This window comes from Rattus norvegicus, chromosome 3 (genome assembly GCF_036323735.1).
Source record: "Rattus norvegicus strain BN/NHsdMcwi chromosome 3, GRCr8, whole genome shotgun sequence".
In the NCBI taxonomy this organism is placed as follows: domain Eukaryota; kingdom Metazoa; phylum Chordata; class Mammalia; order Rodentia; family Muridae; genus Rattus; species Rattus norvegicus.
Window position 1 is genome coordinate 101,112,730 of NC_086021.1, and position 10,576 is coordinate 101,123,305.

At 41.7% G+C, this 10,576-nt stretch overlaps 1 non-coding gene across 1 annotated transcript; it reads right to left on the minus strand.

Annotated features, from left to right (window-relative positions):
- Positions 1-1,141: 1,141 nt before the first annotated feature.
- LOC120102004 (small nucleolar RNA SNORA64/SNORA10 family) lies at positions 1,142-1,278 on the minus strand. Its single transcript, XR_005503049.1, has one exon. It is a non-coding gene; the product is annotated as a small nucleolar RNA SNORA64/SNORA10 family (small nucleolar RNA).
- Positions 1,279-10,576: the final 9,298 nt, after the last annotated feature.

Consider the following 10,576-nt stretch of genomic DNA (forward strand, 5'->3'; position numbering starts at 1 on the left):
TCCCAGCTTTCTGTGCGACTGTTGTGGCTGTTGTTATTAAAAGGACCTGATTATCTGGGAAAAAAGAAATAGAGCTAAGGTTACAGGGAAGATAACATTGTAGAAAGTTTCTAGCCATTGGAGCTCCAGGAAAATGCCTCACAGAAGAGCCAAAGGCACATGACACTCTGTTAGAGAGGAGAGAACATAGGTAATGAGAGTTCCTGGCCACAAAGATGTGACACTTGCTTCCTGTCACTCATGGAACCACAGGACCATTCTGTGTTAGCTTTGGTTCAGCTTTATCCCTCCCCTTCCTTTCTTGTGTGTAGCTTTTGACAACTATTAAAGGGACTGGAAACGCCATATTTTGAGTTAGGAAGGCTTCCTGAAATATCTCAGGCCTTTCCCAATTTCCTTCCAAGGAGTGTACAGTTTCCAGTAAAGGAAAAATAAAACCATAACTGACTTTGGCTATTGCCTCCTTCTCCTGGATTAAGATTTCCTTTGCAGCTTTGCCTATAAGTAGCACCTGCGAATTGTATTTCCAGAGCTGAGATTCCTTAAGCTGTGACATCAAGGGCAGGCACACTTGAACGTTTCCCTTGTCCTGTGCAACTTTGTATAGCCTGGTAGGTATGTTACAGATATGCTCATAACAGCCTAGATAACCCTTTGTGCTTTGCTGCACAGCTACATGTAATAAATCCACTTTACGTAAATTGTTCCATATAGATGTGTCTTGTATCACCATATGCATACAATTTGATTACCAGTGAACAGTAAAACTGCTTTCTAAACAAAGAATATAGGAAACCTGTTTGGGCTTGGTAAGCTCAAGGCAGTATCTACATCATTCAACGAGACACCATGACTTAACTCTCTTTGGTATCTTGGATAGCAAGTACACTGGATCTTCAAAAAGAATCTGGGGAAGTAAAGTGATGGGTGTCAGATTAGTTTCCAAGATAGACTTGATGGTATATGCCTGTGATCCCGGTTACTAATGACGCTGAGGCAGGAGAATTGCAAGTCAATGGCTCCTGGGTTGCAGAGTGAGTTCAACACCATCCTGAGAAATTTGGAGGGTCCCTATTTGTTTTTTTTCCAGTTTTTTTGTTTTGTTTTGTTTTGTTTTGTTTGTTTGTTTGTTTGTTTTTTGACCTGTGGTGCTCCTCTAGGCAAGAAAGGCTACTGTGAAGCCAATCCAAAGTACTGGAGGAACTCGCTTTCTCTCTCTCCCAGTACGAAAGTCACACGGGAGACTGCATGTAGTGTAGCCATGCAGAGTGAGAGAGTTGGGTGACTACTTCAAAATAAAGATGGCAATGCCCAAGTCCAGTGACAGAGTGTTAATATAGGATATGCACGGTCCTGGGTTTATCCCTAACAGTGAAAAGCAGTTTTTAAAAGGGTGTAAGTAAATCTCTGAGATGAATACTCACTGCTTAGGTGGGTTTGGGGGAATATCTCATTGGAAAAGCTAAGCTACAAGAAATAGGTCAATGCCTTCATTCACAGACCCCTCCTAGATTCCATTTCCAGATATAAACACTATCAAGGGTAGCCTTAGAAGCATATGTGTCCATCAGGCAGAGCCCTCTTGTCTTTCTGGGGATAGAAAACTTTAGGAGGCAGCACAAATATCCATTTCCTATCGGGAAGAGATACACCTATTCCACATCAGGCTATACCAACAGCGCCTTTATCTCAGTAGATGTCTTTACTATTGCAGCCAGTGCAGACAACTCTCAGTGTCTGCTGGAGCACTGGGTCCAAAGGAGTAAGAAAGTCGGTTACCTGAAAGATATGCTCAAGCCATGGAAAGGATACAAATGCACTCATTTCAGTTGTCTGAGTCCAGAAAACTAACTTTAACGTAGAAGTCAATGACTAATTCAGGGCCGAGAATTTTTTTCTGAGATGCTGGGTTTGGGTGAACAGCATCGGTCGAATAAAGGTTCATGGAGCCAGCTAAGGATTTTATGGAGATGTGCCACTAGATGTGCAAACAATTTAAGACAGGTCATTCCTGACGTGGGTTTCAAGACTAATCACAAAGACAATGGAGATGCAGAAATGTGTTATTTAAACAGAAGGAGCAGAGAACTAGTTCTCCTTAAGCTGATTCAAAGGTACATGAAATATCAAGAACGAGGGAAGGACATTCCTCAGAGTCCCCCTAAATATGTCTGAATTTATTCATGTGGCTATTCTTACATCAATAATCTTCAGAATCCAAACGCAGGAGAAAAAAAATGTAAAGTTCCTTTGTGGGAGAAATCCTCAAGTGCGTCTATTTTCTTTTTCGTAGTGACTCTTTTCCCCAAATCCTGACAGAAACGCATCTAATATGGAGAGTCACTCCACACCATGTGGAGTTTCACTTACAAGAGCTATGAAAAGATCCAGCATAAGAAGTATATAACTTCCAATCAAGAGATTATTTTTTCTATGTTGAACATTATATACAATGTGGTTTTATTTTTTGAAGGACGCAGATGGAGAAGCCAACTGCCTCTGGAAAAATGAGTCACCCAGTAACTTTTGGGGCTGAAAGTGTGGAAGTATTGTGGGCTAGCTGGGGTCCTGGGCACCTTGGAATGATAGGTGCTAAAGCCATCTTGGGGCAAGCATTGGGGGTGCCTCTGAATCCATTCTCATGCATTCAGGCTGGTTTGGGGACTTCTTCTGTGACTAGGCTCTGAGCTTTCTAAATCAGGATCACTATGCAGAGGAAAAAAGTCAGCAAATTTTTGATTCATAAGGAAGAAACAAAATTTAAAAAGCTACTGACAACACAAAAACTCTACTAAACAGTCTGATTTGTGTTTTCGATTTGCTCCTTTGGGGAGGGAAACTGCTCTACTGTTGGAAGCAGAGAGCAACCCATAGTTGGTGACAGCATCCTGGGGCCCCGGCAGTGGAAGCTAATGGAGAAGGCAGAACCAAATTAAATACAGTGTGTGAAAGGATGCGGCTCATGTTAAGCTTGACAGCTTGCAATTTTAAAAGATATTAAGCAAAAAATTAACAGTTCTGGTGACACCTGCCCGTGTCATTCTCAGTATTAATTGAGTTAACATACTGTGCCCAATAACGTTTTAACGGAGCGAGGCATGGTGAAATTGTAGGCCCAGCAGGTTGCTTATTGGAGCTGCACAGCCTGGCCTTTGAGATGAGCATGGAATGATGGGTGATCAACTTTGCATCTACCCTCCAACCGGGCTCTCAGGGGTGTGAAGAGCTAAGAGCCAGGTGACTAAGCAAATCTCACGCCCATTAATAGCGGAGGAGTGCTTTAATAATTTGGGAGGGTTAGTGAGGCTTCTTCTTAGACCACTTGAGAGATGGAGGGTAAGCACCTACTGGCCGTAGTGAGGCTCTGTGCAGAGTGTGAATTGCTGTACTCCCACTCCTCACTAGACCGGCATGAGCAGTGGGTTTCCCTTGTACCCTGATGCTGGCTTCGATTATGTGAATTGTTTTGGAGGATATCAGCACAAGTGGTGGGAACAGAGAGTTGAAATTTGCTGATTGTTGAGTCTGCCCTTGTGTGCTTTGGTTAGTTGTGAGGGAAAGGACCTGCCTAACATGAGATGAAACAAAGTCACCCAACTGAGAGAAACCAAGATTGGCTGAAGCACCTTACTCCCAGGTTCCCGAGGGCAGGTATAAATGATGCTGTAAGTCTCTGATCATAGACACAGTCTGCCATGTGACTGGTTTAGACAGCTGGATACAAATAGTCCTTTCGTTCCAGTTTACCTATATAACTCTGAAGATGCGCTCCTCTCTTTAGGCCTTATGTATTTTATCTAAAAGGTGAGCATTGTGATTACTACAGCACAGATAACACTAAAGCAAGTAACCCCTTCATTCACTACCCATGTGAGTGTGCATCACTGCCCTGTACTCACTAAGCAGTGAGTGTGCATCACTGCCCTGTACTCACTACCCACGTGAGTGTGCATCACTGCCCTGTACTCACTAAGCAGTGAGTGTATATTGGCTTGGTTTGACCTTTTGTGTGGCCTCCCAAATCCATGTTAAAACTTTGTCACCAATGTTATAGAATTAAGAGGTGGGGTCTTTCAAAATTTACTCAGTTGTGAGGATAGGGCCCTTATAAATGAGATTGACAGAAGTGTGAGGGAGTGGTTGGTTCCTAATGTCCCTTCTGCTGATTAGCAGGATGAATTAAAACCTCTCTAACCCTGAATATTTTGATGTTCTGAGTACACAAAGTACAGAATGAGAGATCATCCCATTTGTTACAGTTTGTCCGCCATAAGGTGTTTTGTTACAACAGCAGAACAGTAACTAGGGCAAACCTATAAGCATCATAACAGTAGTTCTAATTTACTGAGCACTTGCTACTGTGAGTCTGGAGCAATGCAGATATTTTATCTAATCCATTTAGATTGAGATTTATTCTAACTCCAAGAAATTGTTATGAATACCTCTCTCTCTTCCTCCCCTCCCTCTCTTGTGCATTCATGCCTGCATGCGCGCGCGCGCGCGCGCGCACACACACACACACACACACACACACACACTTCAACTTGCAAATGAGTTTTCAGAGATGTTAAATAACATAAATAAAGTTGCAGCTCATAAATTGCAGGTAGGGCTTATTTTCCCAATTTCCTTGTCTTGTGGATTATGTATTATTTTACTAGGCTAAACTGCTTCATCCATCTTTCTGAACTCCAACTACTGTCAGAACAGTGTGCTATGATTAATGAAATATTTTCACATTGTGGCATATGATATTTTTAGTAATAAACTTGGAGATATCAGCATGCAGTAAATAAAAGCATTTAAAAATTTTTTTTCCTCTGGGATATCTCAGGGATATCACATTGGAGTCAGAGAAATCAGATCACCAGAGGTCAGAGGATAGGTGTTACCCCTGTAGCACTGTTTGTGGAGCACACCATTTGAAGGGAAGAGTTCCCAGGCTCAGGTTCTTTTAGAATGGTAGAATCCCCTTCATCAAATATTTGGGAGGCCACTCTTGGGGGATGAGATGAGAAATTCCATGTCCTTGTGGCAGAGTAGCTATTCAGACTTCTCTTTGGGTTTTTAAAATACTAACAAATAAACATTTTCATTATGAACACTGGGAGGAGGATGGAGGAGTGATTGCAGGTCTAAGAGTCAGAGGGTGGTGAACCAAGAGTGAGCTAGTGCTCCTGGGGCCAGATGCTTCCTTGGAAAGTGGGGCCATCAAGTCTGTGTTCTTCTGAGGTATGGGTCAATAGATTCATAGCTGACAAAAGCTCAACTTGGGCTATCACTGGCTGAACATAAGTTTGAAGGACCTGAGATTTGTCTCTCTTAAAATATCACTGAAATAGTCCTGGGAATTGGGGTAGTGAAGAACCACAGAGGTAGATCCACAGAGCTTTGGTGGAGAGCCAGATACAATAGAGAGGCTATAGCAGACTGGTTGATTGATCAGACTCTTTCCATGTCCTTGAGTGAGAAGGATACTTTCAGCAGATTTCTTTTAAGATTTTATTATTAATGATTTGAGAACTTCATACATGTGTACAATGTAGTTTAATCATACATACTCCTACTTAGCTTTCAGCTCCTCCAGATGCTTCCTCACACCATCACGTCACCCTAACAGCTTCATCTCCTCTTTTTAGTCCACTAAATCTATCCAGTGCTGTTCTTATGTGCATAGGTATAGGGCCATTCACTGGACTATGGGCCAGCTAGCAGGGCCTGATTCCTGAGGAAAACAGACTGTCCACTCCAGCAGCTAAAGTTTCTGAGATATGGGTAGGGCTTTGGGAACAGTCCTATCTATGCTGTAAGTTCACTGAGTGTGACTTTAATCTTTTCAACGCCTACTTTTAATGATGGTTCTTAAACACTTTAACCCCCCCGTCTAGCCCACCACCCACCAGAGGTAGTGGAAAAGAGGTGACGAAGCGGAAGTGGACCTGTTTAGAAATGGTTGTTTGGAGTCAGTTCTATCTGCATTGTCAGGAAATCAGCAGTTGAGTTCACAGGGGTCAGCAAGGGCAGCTCGATCCACCTGCAAACACTTCACAGATATATTAACAGTACTGCTCAATAGAGTCAGGAGAGCAGACATGAATCAGCAGTGGGGGAGCTACCCGGCAAAGACAGCTAGGCCTCTGCTTTGGCAAGACTCAACAGGAGCAAGCAGGAAGGATGTCAGGAGAAGTCCCCACGTGTGCCTCTTTCAGCGAATCGAAGACAAGCAAAGATGAGAGAGCAACAAGTGTTGTACAACACTCCCTATAAACAAGCCTAGTTCAGCCGCCATCACTGTCCGCTGAGGCCTATTCATACTCCCTCCGAACATCATATGTCCTCCACAGGTCACGCCTCAACACAGGTCACGCCTCAACATGTGAGTTTGTCTCAGGGGACATCACTCTGCTAATCAGCCTGAGTCTGCAGAAGCAACCAAAACTGGAACACAATGCCTGAAGTGTTTTGGTATGTTTCTCTCTGTGGAGTCCCAACAAATAGAGCTCAACTACACAATGTAAGACAGACCAATACACATGTGCCGTTAATAAAAAAATTCTCCATCACATATCCTTTCATGTGCTTGCTTTAACAAAACATCCTTTTACCTGTGTCAGGCTGTTAATCTGCACCGTGTATCGACATTCCAGAAGATACCAAATGAGACTGTACATCATCTAGAGATATTTGTACTTTAACAGGGCTTAGAACATTAAATTAAAGAGACTGAGGAGAATAAAATTCCAGGGCACTGAGAGTACACATGTACACAGAAAAGGAGTGTATTTAACACCCTGAAGACTTGTGCTCTCAGCATGGGCATTTACTTAATTGAAGCACTTCAAAGAAGCCATAAGGTCCTGTCATTTCTAGTTATACATTTAATGAGAAGCTTTTACTTAAAAGAGTAAAATGCAAGAAATTGGCAGTCCTCCAAAATTCTGGGATAAATGAATTTCTGTTTTTATTTTTTATTTTTCTGACATGTATCTTTCTGTAAATTTTTTATGTGTTAGGTACTAACCTTAAAGGCTAAACACTTCTTGACTGGGAGCATTCAAAATGACTCACACTTCAAACATGTCTTTTACACACCAATACACTGTTCTTGGTGCAGGAGTTCAATGATTAATTGTTAGGACTGCTGTGGATCCTGCCGTTGTCCCTTCCACACGGAGATGGTCCTGGTCAGATGTATCATTGGTTCAATGGTTTCCATCTCTACTCTCTGTTATACTAGTAACTCTCCTCATTGCTGTGAAAAAGTGCTGGGCTAAGGCAGGTTCAGGAAGGAGGGGTTTCCTTCAACTTATAGCTTGAGGGAGTATAGTCCAATATGGAAGGAAGTCTTGAATGCAGGAGCTTGAAGTGGTTGGTTATACTGTGCCCACAGTCAAAAAGCAGAGAGGTGAATTTCAGAGCTAGCTCACATTTTCTCCTGTGTTCAATCCAGGCCTTCAGCCCATGTAATGTTACCACTTATATTTATGGTGCGTCTTCCCATTTTAATCAACCCACTCCAGAAACTCCCTCAACAGATAATTCTCAGGCATTTGTCTCTTAGTCGATCAGAGATCCTATCACGCTGACAATGAATCTTAATCCTCACAATGTCCTAACAGAAAGTACTGTTTCTCCATGTAGACACATACTTCTGGAAAAGCTGACATACCTCTAAGGGCAAATGGTCTTTCTACTTGCCAGTGGTGGTTCAGTGTGTTTAATTTTGTTCACTGAGATGTGAGACAGTCAGAAGAGAGCTTTGGACTAAACTCCTTTTGTCTGAGAGAACGACAGGCATAAAAGGTCTATTTTCTGTTGCTGGATAACACTGTGATTGAATGTGAGGTGCATCTAAGCTTAAAACCCATGATGAGGCTAGGGATGATAGAGCAAAAGATGAATGGTTCTTAAGTTGTCCTAATATCACTGGCTACTGTCCACCAGTCCCAAAGCCCATTGTATATCTGTATAGATATAACATCTCTTCATCACTGTGTTTTAGAACAGCACAGGCCAGGTATTGGCATTAAAACAGTCATAAATATTTTGACATCTTACGAAGTCTGTTTTCTGGAAGAGGAGAGGTAGACTTAGGCATGTTTACAGTGAAATCCACTGCAAAAGTCTCAAAAACTTCTATTCCACACACTGGGGAACCCCTTTGTTGTTAATATCCTGTTTCTTTGACTCCTGCTCTCCCATTCTCTTTTCTTTCCTCTCTTCCCATCCTTTTCTTCCTTTCATCCTCCTCTTTTGCCTCCATCCTCCTCAATCTGATTTCTCCTTTTTTCTCTTCCTCCTCTCTATCTTCCTTTTTTGCTTCCTCCTCTTCCACCCCAGACTACACCCCTCCTTCCTTTACTTTCTTCTTCCTTTTTCTGTCTCCCTTTTTCTTCCCCTTTTCTTCTTCCCTTCCTCCTTCTCCTCTTCTTAATCGTCCCTGTTCTCTTATGCCATTTCCCCCTTCCGCTTCCTCTTCCTCTCCCCCCTCCTTCTCTATCTTCCTCTTCTTCCTTCTTCTTGCTCTTTTAAATATTTCTCCTGGAAAATTCTTTGTTCTGAGCAGCAGAATTTCTCTTTCTGTCATCTTCTTGGGGAAGCTTTCTGCACCCATTTAGCCCAGTTCTCTGGTCAGGGCTGCTTTCCCCATGTCTTATATTCTGTAACCTGACCCAAGCTTAGCCAATTGAAATGCTTCAGTTTCCCCATCAGTGATTGGGATTGGTCGAGGGTAGGCAATGGCTCAAATCCTTCTCTATTTTATAGATTTAGAATTACAGATGACTGCATCCAGCTGCTGGGCTCACAAATCCAAAAGCAAATGAAACTGAAACTATTCCGGTATTTGCTTCATTCAAACAGCCTGATAATTGCAATGAGCTTGATGATTTATGGGTGGAGTCAGTTAGGAGTATCAGACCTGGGACTAAGAGCTGCCTGTAGGGAAATTACACATAGTGGGGTAGTTACATATTAGCATCAAGTAGAGATAGCATGAGACCTTTTTATTTGGTGATTGCCTTATGGGTGCTTGGTTCCTCTTCCTTTTGAACTTTGACTCTGTGTTCATCTGGCTCATTAGGTTTATAGACCCAGATGTTCTTTTTGATCATCTGTCTGTCATCTATCTATCTATCTATCTATCTATCTATCTATCTATCTATCTATCTATCTATCATCTATCTATCTGCTCTATCTATCTATCTATCTATCTATCTATCTATCTATCTATCTATCTATTATCTGCTCTATTATCTATCTATATATCTATCTATTATCTGCTCTATCTATCTATCTATCTATCTATCTATCTATCTATCTATTTTTATAGAGAATATTTTGATTCTCTTCTCCTCTTCCCACACAAAACAAAGCAAGTAAGCAACCAACCCATGGAGTTCACTTTTTGTTTGTCCAACAGCGGGAAACCCAGATGTTTTATTCAACTGTGTTTCTATTGGGACTTAATGATTGGGGGTATGGCATGTTTGAAATTTTTTAAAACAGTCATCATTTTAGAAATATTGTCGAGAATTAGCATTTGTATCTTGACTCTGATGCCTGTAGAGCAGGCTTGCAGCTGAGAAGCCCAGGGCTTCTTTGTCACAGTCTAGAGGCGGACTTACTTTCTTCCTCACAATCTTAGTCTTAGTGGATTGAATGAGGCTCACTCCTGTTATGGTAGGTGATAATGCTTAATCAAGCTACCAATTGCAAATGTCATCCCAGTCTAAAAGAAAAATGTCTTCCCAGAAGCATTTGGAGACTTGTCTAGTCTAATATGGAGGCACCTTAGCTAAGTCAAGCTGTCATATAAAACTAACCATCCAATCCTTTTACACCTAGACGCCATCCTTGGATGGCACACAGTAAAGAGACTGAGAAGCATGCTGCTTTGTGTGTTCTATATGATACGATTTTCAGAAATGCAGAGTAAGTTTACTTAACAACTGCTAGATAGTTCATGCAAATGCTTTTGCCTCACCAAAAGTGTTAAAAAGGATCACTCTAGAACTGAGGTTGTTCTTTTCGGTCCTGGAGTTTGAACTCAGGACTTTGTTAATGCCACGCAGGCGCATTAGCGTGGAGCTACATCCCCAATCTTCCCAGTTTGTTTCTTTGTTTCTTTGTTTGTTAGAGGTTCCCACATGGTAGCCCTTGCTGGGCTTGAACTCACAGCTCAGCCTTCCTTCTGAGTGTTTGGCTTAGAGTCCTGTACTATTGTGTGCGGTGTCAATGTTGATTTTAAGAATTGGATATTAATTGGATCACAGCCACACAAATTCAGTAGAAATCAGTTAGCATTGTGTTCAGATGAGAGGTTGGAGGGGGTGGAGAAAAATTGTTAATAACATCACCGAGATAGTTTGCTCAATGTTAAAAATTTTATGACTGTGTTATATAAAAAGGATCCAGTAGCCTAATATCCCAGGTGATTATCTAATTATTCTACTTAAAAGTTACAGATTATGTCTAACTCTGATTCCCAACATTTCACACATCAGGACTCCTTTAATTGTAGAAAAACCCTGAAACTCTAATAAAGTAATGGTTACGGCTTTAGCTTTTATTGATT